Source organism: Megascapheus bottae, chromosome 1 (assembly GCF_031878675.1).
Source record: "Megascapheus bottae isolate mThoBot1 chromosome 1, mThoBot2.hap1, whole genome shotgun sequence".
Lineage (NCBI taxonomy): Eukaryota > Metazoa > Chordata > Mammalia > Rodentia > Geomyidae > Megascapheus > Megascapheus bottae.
In genome coordinates, this window is record NC_143509.1 from 33049753 (window position 1) to 33068707 (window position 18955).

General features: G+C 36.8%; 1 protein-coding gene and 1 pseudogene across 2 annotated transcripts in view; one reads left to right on the plus strand and one right to left on the minus strand.

Annotated features, from left to right (window-relative positions):
* Nlgn1 (neuroligin 1) overlaps positions 1 to 18955 on the plus strand; it is an 899947-nt gene that overhangs the window by 21642 nt on the left and 859350 nt on the right. For both annotated transcript variants that reach the window (XM_090342307.1, XM_090342313.1), the window contains one exon: positions 3536 to 3677. The gene's annotated coding sequence lies outside the window, so the exon portion shown is untranslated. The remainder of the gene's footprint in view (positions 1 to 3535; positions 3678 to 18955) is intronic.
* On the minus strand, positions 9223 to 9964 carry LOC150068933 (large ribosomal subunit protein eL6 pseudogene; annotated as a pseudogene).

Here is an 18955-nt window from a genome sequence, read left to right on the forward strand (position 1 = left end):
TTATTGACTATGAAAAGCTGGGTGAGCACAGCAGAATGTTTCATCCACTCTCAGGAATTACTGAATGGCAGGATTTGAGTTGGGCTGGACAGAGTACAGCCCTCATAGAGCTTTGATGACAGAAAAGTGAACTAGGGTGTCAGTGGTCCTTCCATTCTTTTTTGGGAATTACCATTCCACTTACTTTGCAGAGGCACAGGGAGGTTTCGATCTGTCACCTCGGAGCTTTGGAAGAGAAGCAACACACTGCACAACTTCATGTGTAGTGTTGACTTCTCTTTGTCTCCTTTAACAGTCAGCAGTAAATCCCTCAAAGGCAATAGGATCTTCACATCAGTGTCTTTGAGGAGAACAGGATTCAAGGGACAAGGTAGACCTTGGAATTGGGAATAACCATGCCAAACGCGTGGGGAATAGAAAGATGTAGAGGCAGACCAGCCATAAAGAACAGATAAATCTGACTTGCAAAGGTGTAATTGTCCCTTGTCATCCCATTAGATTTAGACAGTGATACTTACATAATGAGGAAAAATAAGATTGCCTGTTTTGCACAGGAAATGGCAAGTTTTTCTTAAAAGCATTGATTGAAGATTCAACATTAAACAATATACCATTGAGTTAGATGACACTTATTTTATCTATTACTTTTTATTGGTCCTAGGGCTTGAATTCAGGGTATGGGCACTGTCTCTGAGCTTTTGTGCTTAAGGCTACCACTCTACTACTTGAGCCACAGCTTTACTTTATGCTTTGTACTGCTTAATTGGAGAGTCATGGATTTTCTTGCCCAAACTGATTTTGAACCATGATCCTCACATTTCAGACTCCTGAGTTTGAGTTACTCCAATTATCTGAAGGACGGTTAAGTGGGATAGAAGAGGCTCTAAGATTTCCACATCGATCAGAGAAGCCCCTGAAAATCCTGAAATGCCCTATTCTGGTAAATTGGGAGAAGAACATGCAGAAGGTATACAGAAGGAGACAAATGTGTACTGGGGTGCAGTCAGAAAACTATGAGTAGCTGGAAAACCACATTGGTTTTTCATGTTACTTGTGATGAAAGGGTGATGTCAAATGCTTAGGTTTAATATTCTTCCAAATAATGATAGCAACTCAATTGTATATGGTTTTATTCTGGACCTTCAAGCAACATTTTGAGTAAAAAAAAAACCTGTCAATTCTAAACAGGCAAATCTACATCTCCCTGTTACAAAGGGATTGGTATTTAAATCTAATGAGGTGGCAGGGGAAAGAGGTGATAGGCATTCTATTTGTCTCTGGTCTTTTTATTTAAAGTACTTGAAGGTATTTTAATAATATGAAGACAAATACTGCTGTGTTTTAGAAAAGATAAGGCAGGAAAGAGCATGAAGTAATAGATGGTACACAGGGCTTGAAGCTGGATAGTGGAAATTGATGTAGGTAAATTTCAACTTTGACATGTTTTAGTTATTGCCAGAGATTGCTGAATCCCGTTGGGTCTCTATAGTTTTATCTATCAAATGGGAAAGATCATCTATTTTTTGCCTTTTAGGTTAGTTGGAAGGAGCAATAGAAATTAAAGTCTAAAATTATTTTATGTGCTACCGATCTTTATGTAAGTATAAAATAGTATAGAATAAAGCCCCAAATTGGCAAGACATTAGGGTCAAGTCAAAAACTGGAGTGATTCAGAGATATCCTGACAGGAGAGGTCCTTGTGCATGAATCTGAGCTGGGGCAACAAGGTCTTTTGCCTCTCTGTATTTCAATTTTCTGATTTATAAAGGGATATAGGCTAGTTCTAGCTTTGGAGAATTTAAGGTGTCCAAGGAAAAAAATGTATATAAAGAAGAGCTTGTTGCAGGTCCTAACACACAATAAATGTGTAAACAAAATAAAAATAAGCTATTACTTGTTGTGGTCGGCACCACTGAGTTTGCTTATCTTGGAAATAATAAAACAAAACAAAGAAAGTACTTCCAAGAAAGAAAGCCCGAGGCCCTGAGCGCACATTCTCATAGAACACATCAGCTTATCTAAGTCTGTAATATGAAATTTCAAACGGCTGAAATCCATGTAGTGTACCACCAACAATGTAAAGGAAGAATATTCATTTATTTATTTTCTCTTGGGAAACTGGTGACCTAGAAGTTAGCATTTTTTTGTTAGGATAAATTTGTTTGTTCATCTTTTAACTATTTGCCTATCTTATTATATATCATCTCTAATATTGCATACCTATTGATCTATCTAATAACCTCTCATCTGTTGGTCTGTCTGTCTGTCATCTATTTGTCATCATCTATTGCGGCGCCCGGCACCCCTGACCAGCAGGGAAGAACGGACACCACCCGAGGATCCTTCTCGTATCACGCTTTTAATGAAGAGCTACTTATTTAAAGGGAGAGCTGAAGCAGAGGGGCACGGGGCAGGGAAATGCAGCTGCTTATAAACAATCAAAGAACGCGGGACTTTTGCCATTGGCTGCTGTGTTGCTAGGGTCATTTTAAAACTCGGGATTGGTCAGGCCTCTGACGTCATACGCGCAGACTCAGCGGAACGAGCAAAGGCTCTGCACTCACACACCAAATAAGGGGAACTAAGAAGTTTGTATACAATAGCGAGGCAGGGGACAGGCGCCGTCTCGGCTGCTCCGGCTCCCCACAATCTATCTCTAATTTATGCTATTAATCTACTAATCTATTAACCAATCATACCTATTATCTGTCCTTATTATCTACCTATCTCTCTCTATATCTATTGATCAGTCAATCTATTAACCTACTATTATCTATCTATCTGTCTGTCTATCTATCTATCTATCTATCTATCTATCTATCTATCTATCTATCTATCTATCTGCTGTATATCATCTAGCAGTTATGGAATTCTACACATTTCCACAATCATCAGTGCTATGTCACATGGTTATACAAACAATGTATGAATGCCATGCTTCGTAAACAGACCTTGTTGGGGCATACATGAGGTATGTTTGGGAGCACTTATTTTTCCCAAAAAGTATTTATGAAAGAAAGCAAAGGTGTTTCCTTTTTTGTTTTTTTCCTCTTTCATTTTCTCTGGTATTCTTTCTTTTCCCTTCTTCTTCTCTATCCTGTATTTGCTCCTGTCTACTTTGATCATTCACTGTCTCTCCTTTCATATGTGTCATCAGCATACATCGATAACATTTTTCTAAGTGCGATTTGTGATATTATTTGAGTGTTTTAAATATGAATCACCTTTTACCAGCTGTTCAGCTTTTTCTTATGGTTATTTATACCTGGGCAAAATGGCAAGCAACTTCTTAGAAGTGTAATAACACCAAAGTTGGTTGTTTCTCTTTCATCTTTCCTGGGCTTTCCTAACTGCTGGCACCTGTGCTTTTCCTGGAGCCTAACTGTGGCCTGGACACCACTTTGCTTCCTCAGAGTATAATGATATAAAAGTGGTACTTACAGAGCTTTTGAGCATCAGATGCAACCATCTCAATTTGTGAAATTATATTTCTGCTCTGCTTCTGAGGCTCCAGTCTTATTTTATTGTTCTTCAGATGGTTAATGGATACCTGCTGGGCTTGACAGCACATTGGGCCTTGAGCCTTTCCTGAGTGACTGAGGATCCTGCTACCTTTTCTCAGAGTCTCCTCAAGTGAATCCTTTATCTGTGTGATGCTTCCCCACCACCAAGACTGGGTGAGTCCATTACCCCTCATTTCTTCCCTCCCAGCCTTGCCCTGAGCCAGAGGCTACACTCTTTAATGTCATTGCTCTGCTATTGGAGCCCATTATTATTATCTCTCTCCTCAACACCATGGAAAAGGCTTAGAAGGGAGAATATTAAATTTTTAGTTCAGTATTCTCAACCTTCCCTAATAAATACCTTTGCTTTACTGGGTTCACAAGAACTATTTGGAAGACTGATGGACAATTCACATGCCTCTTTCAGGAGTTTGTTGTCACGTTGCTAGAAAATACATTTCCTCTTAACTTTCCAGCTAGGGTTGCATATAATAGCAAATGCTATATCGTAATTGTGGAAATGTGAGGCCAAATAGAGACACTGGAATTCATTCTTTAAAAATCAGAATTTATACCAATTCTTGAGGTTCTGAATTAAGGTATTCTGAGAAAGGCATGACTTTTCTCAGTCTTGTACTTAATATGGTATCAGAAGAGTTCCTTTCTCCCCCACCCCTTCCCCTGGTTAATTTTGATATTTGGATCTAAAGTCTTCTAATATGACCCATTATAGAGGGAAAGTATTGTTTTCTGAATTACTTGGATGGACTTTGGGATCAAGGGGCATTAGTCTCTAATTCAGGTATTCTGGTCTTTCATAATCTCATAAATTGAGCCACTCATCTTAACAACAGTTCCTTAATCTGTCACCTACATTAGAAGGGGCTGAATTTGTTGATTTAGCATGAGGTTTATAAGAGGCTTGTTGTTGTTTTTCATGGAAGGTTTTTCTCAGAAAGTTTGTGGAACTTTTTACCAACAACTTGGTGTGCTAAAGATTCCAGAAAGATTCCAGGTGATGACTTTTTAATCTTTTATTCTGACATATTCTCTTTTATACAGATGGGTTTCAGGATCTTGAAACTTTGATTTCCATGCCATGGGACTTTATCTTTTTCTGACGGGCTTCTGTAACTAGTTTTTCTGGTTTATTTTTTTGTATGCTAACATTATTATCTTTCCTGCTTTTACCAGCTCTTTCCATACATCACCACTTCCTCTTTGCTGATTTATCCCTCTGGCCATACTCTGCGGTAAAAATTCAGTTAAAGCAGAGAGTTGGCGACTCACACCTGTAGCTACTTAGGTAGCTGAGAGCTGAGGACTGGAGTCAGAAAAGTCCGAGACTCTTCTGTCCAATGAACCAGACAAAAGTCAGGAGTGAAGATATGAATCAAATATAGAGCATCCGTCTTAGGCAGCAAAAGCAGCCATGTGCAGGCAATAGGCTTGAATTCAAGCCCCAGTATTGGCACAAAAAGATTCAATGAGAAATGGTTCTATCTAAATGCAATAATTTGGACTATTTAAGTCATGGCATGTTTTTATGAAGACTGCATGATCAAGATTTTTACTGCATCTGTAGTAATCAATTATTGAGATTTAAGGCTGAAATTGTCCTTGGTGAGAGAGAAAGAGGAATGAGACTTACGAGAGGAAAGTATTAATAGCCAAATTGACTATAGTTTAAAATTAATTCATGGAGTTCGTCAAAAATATTTCAGTGATTAAACTGAGTTTTAGATTTTTGTCTACAATAGTGAACTAAATAGATTATTTCCTGTACTTGCACAGTTCCCATCCTAATTAAAGAGTGATAGATTATAAATGAATAAATAATAGATTATAAATGAATAAACAAGTTGCTTGATTTATGTGAGGTGTGTGTGTGTGTGTGTGTGTGTGTGTGTGTGTGTGTGTGTGTATCAGGCCTTTTACCTTTTACTCAGGGTTTCACCATCTTGGCTCTTTGTTCAACCTGTCTTGTAATATTTAAGCCACACTTCTATTTCTTGTTTTCACTGGTTAATTGGAGATGAGTCTCACTGCAGACTGGCTTCAAACCTTAATCCAGTCCTCAGATCTCAGTCTCTTGAGTAGTTAGGATTACAGGCCTGAGCCACTGGCTCCCAAATAATGGCTTTGAGTGTGATTTTTTTGTTATTTTTAGAGAGCTGAGTAGAGCTATTGAGTCAGCAGTTGAATGAAGGAATATGGAGTCCAGAGACGTTAAGAATTATTAACACAGTATTTGGGAATTGTTGATAGAGATGTGTCATTCAAGCCATGTGATTGGGTTAAAACTCTGAGAGAGACCCAAGTTTGTACGTATCCCTTAAGCATATGAGCTGTGTAGCTGTGTAGCTATGCAAGCCCCTAATTCACTTAGCCTTATTTTTCATGGAGATCAAAGTTTTCTCATAGAACGAGAGGATTTGATCAGATATTATAAGTGATGTCTTATTGAACTTTTTTCTGTGTGTGTGTGTGTGTGTGTGTGTGTATGTGTGTGTGTGTATTTGTGTCTGTGTCTGTGTATGTGTTGGGGCTAGAATTCAAGTCCTGGGTGATGAACAAGGACTACTGCTTTTTCATTCAAGGTTGGCTCGTGACCATTTGAGACACAGATCTACTTCTAGCTTTTTGGTGGTTAATTGTGGTAAGAGTTTCACAATCTTTCATCCTTGGCTGACCTCAAACATAATCCATAGACCTCAGTCTCCTAAATATAAGTGTGAGTCACAAAAGACCAGTTCTGGCTTTTAATCAATCTGTCTGTCTGTCTGTCTGTCTGTCTGTCTGAATCTAAACTTCAGAGAAGGCATTGTATAACTAAAGGCGACCTAGCAAGCAAAAAACAACTTCTTTCTGCCTGGTTTCATGGTCTGAATTTTGTTTCTTAACTTACTTCTTCTTGTTTTTTTTTTTTTTTTGCCAGTCCTGGGCTTGGGCTCAGGGCCTGAGCACTGTCCTTGGACTTCCTCAAGGGTGGAGCTCTACCATATGAGCCTCAGCACCACTTCTGGCTTTTTTCTATGTATGTGGTACCGAGGAATCAAACCCAGGTATTCGTGCATGCTAGGCAAGCATTCTACCACTAGGCCAAACTCCCGGCCTTTACTTTTTCTTTTTAAGGCTTTCCCATTTTCTAAAAGAATTGCTGGTTTAGTTCAGAAAATATTGCCTTTGCTTATGAGGCTGGATGATTTTGCTTATGCGGCTGAGGTTTTAAACAGTACAAACTATGAAAAAATTTGTACGAAACAAAAACAATGTGCTTATTATTACTTAGATTCTATTCCAGAGTGTGTGGGCATCAATATTGTATGGAAATGAGAGGCAGGGTGTTATATGGTTGCAAATAGTAATTTTATCCTTTAAAATACAAATGAAACTTAGTAGAGCCCAAGCATAGATTCCAGCACTTTAAAATGTGTAATTGAGGTGAGGCTAGTGAACCTTGATAGAGATATAAGGAAATTTAGTGCTTACTTTTCTTGATCTCTTTTGAAAACATGAATGTGGAAATTTCATACAAAAATCCTGTGTTACCATGGATTGAACTGCAATAGTTCATTTCTCTGTTTTAATTCCATTTCTGTCCAGTAATAGAAATATATGCTTTTATAATTGCACAATGGACACTTTTTGAAAACATGAATGGATTTGAAAATCCATTTGCTTGAAATTAATATTTTGTGTTATTTCTTTGAGTATTAAAATGACTCACCTTCTTGTGATAGGCAATATATTTGATATCTTCTTATATGTCTTAGATACTTGTGGCTTCACAATTACATTTATATTAGTCCTTTGGACTACTGAATTTAGATATTCTAAAAAAGTTCAAGAACATTCATTTATAGCAGTAGGCTGTAGGTTAAACAAATTTTCTGATGAAATTTTAAATAATATTTTTAAGACTAAAATTCAACGATCATTTCAAATTCACTAATTAAAATTATGTGTAAGAGTCTTTCCTCAGTTTAGATAGAAGAAAAAAATACAATTTCTGTATTTGCTTTATTATCTGAATCATATCAATATTTCTACTTTTTCTGAGAAGCAACTATTGATTTGTAAAATTAGGAAATTAAATTTTTCTTATCATTACATGCATATAAATAATTTAGTAATTGTGAATCAAATACTAATTTGAGTTTTAGGGTTTTGGTTTGCTTAGTTTTAAATCATATATAAATGTAGTGATTTATAAGAAATTATAACTTGAAATGTCAGTGATATGCCATGGATTGTCCTCAATGATACAATTCAGTTGTAACTTGTATAAATTTCTTACTGTATAACAGACACAGTAACATAAATTGTCAAGGGAAAGCAAAGTATGCAAATTAAATTACCTATATTATATAAATAATTTATCTTTTGTTTTCATTTTTCTCTAAGTTTTTTGAAACATTATTCTTCAATTACAAATTTCAAATCACAATTTTCTGTAATTGCTATTAAGTAAACTGCATATCTATTTAAAAATAATAGAAAGAAAGCCACAATAAAGGAGTTGGGTATAATATAATAAACTTACAATTCTATCATTTCAAGATAATTTCTTTTAACCATCTATTCTTTCTTATTATAATTTGTATTAAGTGTATATGTGTATAATTTATATAAATTACAAATCATCTTTAAAATGTAGTCATATATTTTTGTATATGTATGTGTTAAATGTAAGAAGATATTGGATATAAGTTTGTTTTCTGTTTTGCAATATAATACTTTACTGCTTGATTTTTCTCTTCCTCCCTTTCTCTCTCTTTACTGCTTGGTTTTTCTCTTCTTCTTCTCTTTCTCTCTCTTGCTTTTTTTTGAGATAGAGTCATACTAAATATACCAGCCTAAATTTAAACTTATGATCCTCTTGCCTCAGATTTTTGTTTATCAGGATTATAGGCAAACAACAGCACATTTGGCATTTATTGCTTTTACCTTTGTGTGTGTGTGTGTGTGTGTGTGTGTGTGTGTGTGTGCGCGTACTGAACTCAGGGTCTGGGCTCTGTCCCTCAACTTCCTTACTCAAGACTGGTACTCTACCACTTGAACCACATCTGTATTTGCCACATTTTGGTGGTTAATTGGATAAGAGAAATATCTGGCCTTTTCTACTTGGATCAGTTTTGAACCTGGATCCTTAGGTCTCTACTTCTGAGTAGCTAAGTTTATAGGTATGAGCTACCAACACTCCTGACATTTGATTTTTGTAATACACGCTAGTGTTGTTTTATTGTTTACAATGAACACAGAATGCTATGTGGATTAATAATTTTCTTTCAGTATTTTCTTGTTGAGTTTTTTGTTTTTGAGAGGATCATATGCAGATTTTTAATCCTTTCAGTCTATATACTTAAAATTCCCTTCCCAGGTGTCATGATAAAAGCAATCTCCTGGCAGATATTTGCTGTTCTCTATTCAGTTCTGGACACAATTCTCCCTTTGATATTAACCAATCTTATGGGTTTATTCTTTCTAACTGCCTGAATTGGCAGACATTAATGATATAAAACACTTCAAAATATATTTATTTCTCAAATGATTTCAACTTTTATTTTTTATCAAATTTTTCTCGTTAGTTGTTTTTTATCCAGCTATCTACCTATATAGATGTAGATAAATATCTATATGTCTATATGGATATAGATATAGGTAGATGTAAATATATAGAGATATAAGTATACAGATCTCTTTTTTTAATGTATAAATGATTTAATTAGGCTTTTGTTGGTTTAGAACACTATTTTGGGAGGATAAATTCCGTTTGTGAGAGCAAAAAGAGATCTCATGTAGCCTTGGAGCTGAGGAATAGCTTTGATTTGGGGTAGAATTTGTGAGTCTACAGCTTAAAGTACTGGTCAGTGAGGTGTTTGGGGATTTTTACCCCGCTGATATCAATTTATGTGGAGGTGGCAATACCAACCTTCTGATGTAGAGGAACACGATTGAGGGACAGAGGTCCAGTCACAAATAGTAAGCTGCTGCCCTGCTGCTTCAAGAAAACCACTCTCCTGCCTCTGTGGCGCCCAGTGAGGATGCTGATGATGGTCCCTGGAGTGATGCTGGCCCGCAGCCTCTGCACATGCTGGCTGAAGGGCTTCTTGCCATGGCTCAGCAGCTTCGGAGACACTTCTTCAGTGGGGTACGATCTAGGCATTTTCCGAAGCTGAACCACCCGTGCTTGTCACCACCAACTGGTTTTGGGACAGTCGCAAGAACCTTCTCCTTCTTTTTCTTTTCAACCTTGGCCTTAGCAGCTGAATATTTCCTCTTGTATATGGCTTTTCTGGAATACTTAGCAGACCGGAGTATCTGCCCATTCCTCAATGGGCAGATACAAGTTTCTTCTTGGCGGTAGCCTTCTTCTTCACCTTGCCATCGGCACCAGCATTTTTGGCTACGGGTTTCTTCACCTTAGTGTCTGGCTTCTTAGCCTTATCCCCTGCCATCTCGCCAGAGGGGAAAGGGAACTAGGTTCCCGGCTTGCAGTCTAGAAGTGATAATATACAGCTCTCTTACATGGTTTCTTTCTACAGCAATCTACATTCTGAAACACCAAGTTATGTACATGTATATGTATAAATCCGTCTCTTCTTTAGATAGCTGTACATTTTGAAATGTTTTACAGTAAATTTGTATTTCTTCCCATAGTGTTTTCTTATGAATTTGAAGTATATATAGTACCGCAGGGCTTATTTTCATTGAGTTACTGATTTACATTGCAGTCTCTATCATGTACTGAATTTTGACATATATTTCAAACTTTAAGACTTCCTATTCAATTTCATTGATCGATTTGTTTGGGGAAAATGCCACATTATTTTAATTTATTATATATTTCTAGTAATTTTCATCATACTAGGTAAATAGACCTTGTATATTGCCCTTTCCTTCCTATACTTTCCTTTCCCCCCATTGTTTATTTGTGGTAAATTGTAGGATATTTTAAAAGTTAGTAATATGATTAGATTTATAAACACATAAAGTTTACAAGAGGAAAACAATTAACTATTTTTTTCCTGAAGCCATTTACAAATGACTTATCATAATCCCCTTACAGTACTTTAGTGTTTCTGGGAATCAATGGCTCACACTTGAAATCCTAGCTAGCTGAGATCTGAGGATCATGGTTCAAAACCAGTCAGGGCAGGAATATTCCTGAAACTCTTATCTTCAATTAACCCCACTCCCCCTTCCCCCGACCCTGCCATTCCACGAAAAACACCCCAAGCAAAAAATTCTCAGGTACAATGCCTGGGCCTGAGTTCAAACCTCATGACTGAAACAAAAACATACTTTAGTGAATATTTCCTTCAAATAGAATATATATATATTTTTAAATCACAATGGTCATCAAAATTATGGAACTCACATGGACACTGGACTCCACCATTTTTTCAGACCCCATCTATTTCTTGTCCTCTGTCAGAAATCTCACCATACGGTAAATAATAATAATAATAATTATTATTATCATCATCATCCAGTTTAAAATTATACTCAGTGTTTAGTTGCACTGCCTGTTATAGTACACCAATTTTTTAAAAAAAATTATACATTGGTATTTCTAAGGTTTACAGGATAATTGACCTGTATTCCTTTGGTTTGTTTTTCTCTGATATTTCTTCGTGATTAGCTTTACAGCATGCATCATTGAGAAAGAAAATTATGACTTTCTCATTGCATTACATCAGAATTTTTTAAATTAAAAATTATTATTGTTAACCATTTGTACAAGAAGCTCCCATTTTACAAAGCAGTTTATAAATAGAATATATTTTGATCCACTTTCAACATTTCAACCCATCTCTTCCCTGCCCACCCTTTCTGTTACTCTTCTTAATTTTGTAGAATATTTATTGGATTCTTACCAAAGTTGAGCAAAAGTGCTTGAAAGTGATGATGAGTAGACTAATGAAGAGGAGAAAAGGGAGAAAATGTAAAATTTAAAAAAAATCTTTATTATCTTTAAGTAGTTGTCCAGAGGAGTTGTGTTCAACAAAATATTGCAGGAGGGAGGATTTCTTGAGGGAGGATTTTTTTTTCTGAAGTGCTGGGATTATAAACATGTACCACCATACCCCAACTGCAAGATGGTTTTTGATTTAAGATCTATCTGCCAGTCTTATCCCCTGTAAAAGTACTCTTCTCTTTTGTGATTAACAAAGTATTTTGAAGAAGACATAGATATATCATGCCCATCTCACTTTTAAGTCATTGGCTAATTTTAGTGGGTTACAACAAACACTCATATTTTTATTCTTTCATGCTCAACTTACTTGAATAATAGAAGTACTTTCAGATGGATCATGTGCTTTTTCCTTTATTGGCTTATGCTAGTTACACAGGGGAAGATTTCACAGTTACATCTTCACACATACCACGTGACCTTCTGATATGTCTATCACACGTGGAGAGCTTTGTGCTTTCAGTCACAGGACGATATTCCATACTCGCCTTGTGCTTTTTCCTGTCCCAACCTTCAAATCAGCCATTGATTCAAACATTCCTGTGCTTTCTTCTTTTAAACTTGTCTTTGGATTTACTTTTTCTCAGAAAAAGTCTCTTGGGTCAAACATGATTTTAATTATTGAGTTTTCGTACCAAATCTAGACATATTTAATGCATAAAATATTTATTCTGCATATATAATTATTTTATTTGGTATGAATAGGCAATTTAATTGTATTTTTATTTGCACATGTGTAATTTCTTTGGTAAGGTAACGAACACTTTAGCCTTATTTTTGGTTCTTTGTTTTTTGTGGTACTAGGGTCTGACCTCAGGGCCTTGCATTGATTATGTCCTTGAACTAGATTTTCTAAATCTTAGTCTCTAAGGTAGCTAGGATTACAGTTTAAGAACTTAAGCTTGTTTTTAGCTTTCTGTTTGTTTGTTTCTTTCTTTCATCCCCTCCCCAACACCTCCCTCCATACTTCTTTCCTTTCTCTTCTCTCTTTTCTGACAATTACTGAGGCTTGAACTCAGGACTTTGCACTCTTATCCAGCTTGTCTGCTCATTGCTGAAGTTCCCTGGCTTGCGCCATATGTTCAGTTTGTTTGTTGGTTTGTTTATTTGTTTATTGTGTTGCCGGGGCTTGAACTTTGTCTTTGTGTCTTGTGGATGATAGTTAAGTACTCAAGAGTTTCTCTACTAGTCTTGGGCTGTTATCTTTTTTTGTTGTTGTTGACTTTTAAGAATTCTTACATGTTTTGGATAAGTGTCTTTGATTAGCTATGCCTCTCTCAGATATTTTCTCCCATATGTGACTTATCTTTTCATTCCCTAGACAGCCCCTGTGCAGAACAGATTTGCCAATTTTAAGGAAGTCCATTTGCCGTTATTTTTTCATGGATTTTTCTTTTGATATTGTACCTAAAGAAGTCATTATCAAATCCAATGTCATGTGACATTTTCCCCCATGCTATATTTGTTTTTAGGAGCTCTTTGTAGCATTTAGAAGTGAATGATATAAAAAGCCAAGACTTGGGTGGCAAGTATCCTTATTACTGGGTTTTCTGGTACAAAACAGGTGAATATATAACCATTCACATCTACATCTCATCATAGTTCTATATATTCCTTTGTAAGTTTAGGTTTTTATTATGTTTCTGTAGCTGTACAAGGGGCTCTGATTCAGTAGGTTACTTTGTGAGTACAATGTCACTCCCTCCCTACCCTCCCCCATCCTCCCAAGCCCACCTGTCTCCTCAATTTACCTTGTTCCATTTTCTCATATATTCATGAGATATTATGCCTTTATTCTTCTATTAAAAATAGCAATAACACATATGTCAAATACGAACTAAATACTGCACAAACTGCTAGTGCTTTCTTTCTATAAAGGTTTGCAGTTTTTAAACTGGTTTGTGAACGATCACTTTCATTCTTCTTGATATTTATTGATTTGAACATTGTGTCTGCAAGGAATCAATATCTAATTGCTGCCACTGTTGCTTCTTCTCACCCTCTCCTCTTGCCTCATCCCCCTACCCACCTCAGGTTCTGAAGTTTGGTTGGTCTGCTCACCTCTGGGAATAACCTTTCCATCCTGTCTGGCTCTACAGACTTTTCTTTTGTGGCTGCTTCCTCCTCATGCCCATCCCCTCACTCACTGTATGCTGGGTCTCAACCTGCTCAGGTCATCCATCTGTGTTGGGCCACCCCCTGGTGTTTCACTTTATTGTTCACAGAGGCAAAAGGACAGCGAGAGAAGAGGACTCTATCTTTTATTTTTTATTTTATTTATTTTATTTTTTTGTGAGTCATGGGGCTTGAACTCTGGGCCTGGGTGTTGACCCTGAGCTCTTCAGCTCAAGGCTACCACTCTACCCCTGAGCCACAGCCCCACTACTGGTTTTCTAGTGATTAATTGGAAATAAGAGTCTCATGTTCTTTATTCCCCGGGCTGGCTTTGAACCTTGATCCTCAGATCTCAGCTTCCTGAGTAGCTAGATTACAGGCGTGAGCCAACCTGCCTGGCTCCCTATCTTTTGTTCCCTCAGTAAAATGTGTAATTTTGTTGTTAGTTTTTTAGATTCCTAGTTATTGTTATATTTTGTATTTATTTTTTGCTTTCCTTTTGTTACTGCAATGTGGAATATATATATTATACTTCTATAATACATATTTTAATTATCAATATATTAATTATATATTTTAATTATCCAAGCAAGCCTTTGAGTTATGTATATAGAAAGTCTGCCTTATTTATTATCAGTAGCAATTTCAATCACATGTAGTCCACAAAGAAATAACTATACTTAGATAATCAAAAGAATTTTAGCAGCGGGAAAACGCTTTAAGTTCATGCATGTGCATTCTGCAGATCTGTAGATGTGTCAGTCTGGTGTTATCATCAGTAGTGTTTAAATCCTGGTGTGATCTGAAGATGGTTTCCCTGCCCTTAATTTGTAAGAAAATATCTGGATCTCAAAAAGCCAGTGGAGTGTCAAAAGCAAGGTAAAGGTGAATATGTTCAATTTAAGTGATGAAGTGAACACTTTTGATTTGTTGAAAGGCAGTGTTTAGTGTTTAGTTGAAGTTAGGTGGCACATGGGAAAAAATGAATCAAGTGTTTTCCATACAGGAGTGTTTTTTACACAAGCATGCTATGCCTTGGTTAGTTTTCTCTAATTGTGAACTTCATGGAGCTGTGCATACCAAAAGTCTTCTGGGGGATTTAATTTCTTCTGTTCATTAAAAAAAAAAAGTTTCATCTTTCTTTAGGATCCATTCTACCCCAATAATATACTATTGTAGAACAACAGTATCTCTGTCATTTTATCCTCCTACCAAATAAATAGAAATTAAATAGAAATTCTTTTTTTTTTTTGGTTTTGGTCGATTGTGGGGCTTGAACTCTGGGCCTGGATGCTATTCCTGAGTTCTTCAGCTCAGGTCTAGTGTTCTACTACTTGATCCACAGTGCCACTTCCATGATTAAAAATTCTTAAGAGCTTGTGTAATTTGCATTGGTAATTTGCAACAAAGTATATGAGTAAGAGCCCATCCAGTGCAGAGAGAAGGGGACGAAGGAGAGAGTAACCAGGGGCAAATCTGACCAAAATACATTAGGTACATGCATAAAAATGTCATAATGGAACTCATTATTTTATGCAATTCTATACACTAATAAAAATAAATAGGCAACCGTAAAAATTCATTCCTCAATATTAAGATTTATTTCCAGCTTAATATATAACATTATGAAATTTGGAAGTGTGAGAGCATTTTAAAAAACTGAAGAATCAGCCAAAATGGTAATTGATCTTTATTCATTTGCATTCAGACAGAAGTAGAAAATACAAGATTATACTAATGTTTATACTTGTTATAATTATAAACTTATATTATTATAATGATAAATTATATATAATTATATACAAAAAGAGTACAAAAATCCTTAAGTAGAAAATGAAGGTTAGATAGGGTAGGGACACATAAAACCATGTATACTGGTGGATTGATATTAGTTAATGTTTATAGATAGTAAAGTTACATGAAATACTCTTTCTTCAAGTGTTCATTTTTTTCTGATAATTTACTAAAGATACCAAAAGGATTGGAGTATGTAGTCTACAGTTCATATTTTTGGTTCTGAGAGTACAACAGTGTGTACTTAACAAGTGTGTGACTTCTTCATGTTATGGAGACTGGGAATTTGTATTTTGGTGAAACTTTCAGATGATTGCCATCACTAGACCTCAGTTAAAAAGCATATTTTAGAGGCTGCGAGTTTGGCCTCGTGGTAGAGTGCTTACCTAACATGCAAGCAGACCAGGGTTCAATTCCTCGATACCACAAACATAGAAAAGCCGGAAGTGGTGCTGTGGCTCAAGTGGTAGAGCGCTAGCCTTGAGGACAGCCCAAAGATAGTGCTTAGGCCCTGAGTTCAAGTCCCAGGACTGGCAAAAACAAACAAACAGACAAACAAACAAACAAAACAAACAAAAAGCCCATATTTTAAGTTGCTACCGAAATATGTGAAGCCGTGTGCTGGAGCACCCACCTGTTTCCTTGCTACTTAGGAGGCTGGGTGCTGAGAATTCTGATTTAAAGCCAGCCCAGGAAGGAAAGTCCAGAAGACTCTTATCTCTCATTAACCAGTGAAAAGCCAGAAGTGAAGGTGTGACCCAAGTGGGAGTGTACCAGCCTTTGGTGAAGTCTCAAGGAAAAGGGCCAGGTCCTGATTTCAAATCATAATATTGGCACACACAAAAATATGACATCAGAAATGCATTTAAATATTTGCTTAAAAACATGTTCCAACTGGCATACTTTTTTTTAGCATTCAGGCAAATAGTAGAAATATTTTTTCCCCAGAACTCAGGGAACAGGCTTCATGTACTTTGAGTCAACTGTATTGTGTATGTAAATGACCTTCTACAATAGTTGATGTTAGGGAGAGCTTAGTGCCTTGAATGTTTCTTTCCTTCCTAGGTTTTTCTTTTCTTTCTTTCTTTCTTTCTTTGTCTTCTTTCCTTCTTTCTTTCTTTCTTTCCTTTTTTAAAAAATGAAATGACACTCTATAAATAAACAGCCTAAAAGGAGTTTCAAAGCTACTCTATTTTGTGGTCATTTATCCACTTTTCAGTGTTTAAGGAACTTTCTCTTAGGTAAGGGTAAATTCAGAATTACCTGTGAATAGCCACAAAGTAATGGCTATTGTTGGATTCTCTTAAGTATAGCACCTGTTTTGGAGGAAATTATTTGGTCATTTGGTCTAATGTAAAACTCTAAAGGTGGCTTAAAGTTTGCCACACAGCTGAAAATGTGTTGGTGTTCAGTTCCGTGTAACTAATGCTCTACTTTCTCTGTTGGTCTTTGATTTCTGTCACTTCTGAAGACCAGAACTGTGAAGCTTGAGGCCACTCAGGTTCCAAATTTGTGACAAACCCCCAGGGCTCACTGGAGTGGCAGTAAGTTCTCTCAGTTTGATTTCCTTTCAACCATTGAAGTGTTAGAAAAGTGACAACAAAGGCGCCCATGGAAAACAGCAGTTGTTTCCTGACTGTCTACCATAACCATGACTTACCTCTTTTGTTCAGTTGACTTTTTTTGTTGCACAATTTTAATACTTGGCACCATGGAATATATGGTATAGTTTTCACAGCTGGCAGGGTCTTGAACTATTCCTCAGGCACAGTTACCACTTCTTCCATCCTTTCTTCTTCCATCCTCATCATCTGCCAAAGAGAAATAGGTTTTAGTTCAGGAAATTCCTTTCTCCTATTATGTCATTATTTCATATGTATAAATATATTACATATGAATATACATAAGAGAAACTCTTTCTTCTCTATGTGGTGTTTATAATATTATAAATTTTGATGCTCTTTTAATAGTATAAGTATAAAAATCCCTAGTGGTCATTGAAGCATTATATTGTGATATTTCATCATCAGCTCAGTAAAAGAAAGTCATTTGCAAGGAAAAATGTAGTAAAAGGCTCTACCCTGCACTTGATCAAGAAGAAAAGCTAGCATCATTTTTAACGAGAGGGGGGAAGATGATATATTAGCTTTCTGTGAAATAGAGGGAGTTTTAGAACTGTGTAGGCAGACAGTAAGAGAGGAGGATGGAGGGGAGAGAGAGCGAGAGAGAGCGAGAGAGAGCGAGAGAGAGAGAGAGAGAGAGAGAGAGAGAGAGAGAGAGAGAGAGAGAGAGAGAGAGAGAGAGGGAGAGAGAGAGAAAGCACCACTTGGGACCCTGGGAAAGCAGAAATGGCCCATGGAGCCTCTTCCTCTTCTTCTTTCAAAAGACCTTGGGAAGAAGGAAGTACAGCTGTAGCTCAAATGTTGCTAGCCTTAAACAAAAAAGGTGTAGAAACAGTGCCCAGGATGGTATGCACACACACGTGCGCGCGCGTACACACACACACACACACACACACACACACACACACACACACACACACTCACTCACCTTGGGAGCCCAGCAGCTCCCATAATTCCTCCTCTAGAACCATTCAGACAACTGCTCTGAGAATGCAAAGACCCTTACTCCTCTGGAATGCCTCCATGCAGGGGACAGATGCTTTCTTTCTTTGGAGCCAAGGGATGCCAGAACTCAACCAGATTCCAGAGCAGCTGAGACTTGCAAAAGTATGGTGACAGAGGGCTCTATGAGCTTACAGTGAGGCAAGTGATGTATGGGGCATATTTCTCAAGCCAAGAAGTACCTGCTGTCTTCCCTCTTTCCCTCCCTTCTCCTCTTCACCTCTACCCCTTCTCCTCCCCCCTCTCCCACCTCCCTCTCCTTGCCTTGAAAGCAAGGAGCTATGACTTCATATGACATAAGGCTGCCCTCCCAGACCATAGTCTGTGTTTGGGGCTTATATCAACCCAATAGCGAAGAGGCCTTTCCTTAGTTTCCTCTGGTGTCTTAACGCTTAGTTTCAGCTAAGCATTGCTTCTCTTTCCATGGTTCCCGGATTGTAGTTTTCTACCCTATCTTCTCATATTCATTCCTTCACTTCCTTGTTAAACTGAGACAAGGAACTTAAAGACCTAATCCTAGATGCTAACAAAGCCAAATGAAGAAAGAAACTGGCTCAGACACAAAAGCAAGAACAGAATGAGCAAAGAAATGGTTACCATAGCCCTTTATAAGGATCTTCTTTTCAAGTGTTAAGTGAATCCAAACTTTCTCAGACAACAGAAGTTATCAAGAGCTTAAGAAATTAAGAGCTTGCTTAATTTTATTTTCTGGTCATCCGTCTTGAATTCAGAGCCTAGGTTTTTGTTTGTTTGTTTGTTTTTCTCAAGGCTGGCAAAGAGCTGACTTAAATTAACAACATTAAAACAAAAAAAATTTTGGGTTCAACATATCAATTTATTTATTTATATATATTTATTGTAATTAATAGAGGGGTTACAGTTGTATTTGCGAGATAGAAGGAGCATTATGTCACACACATTGATACCCCTTTTCATGT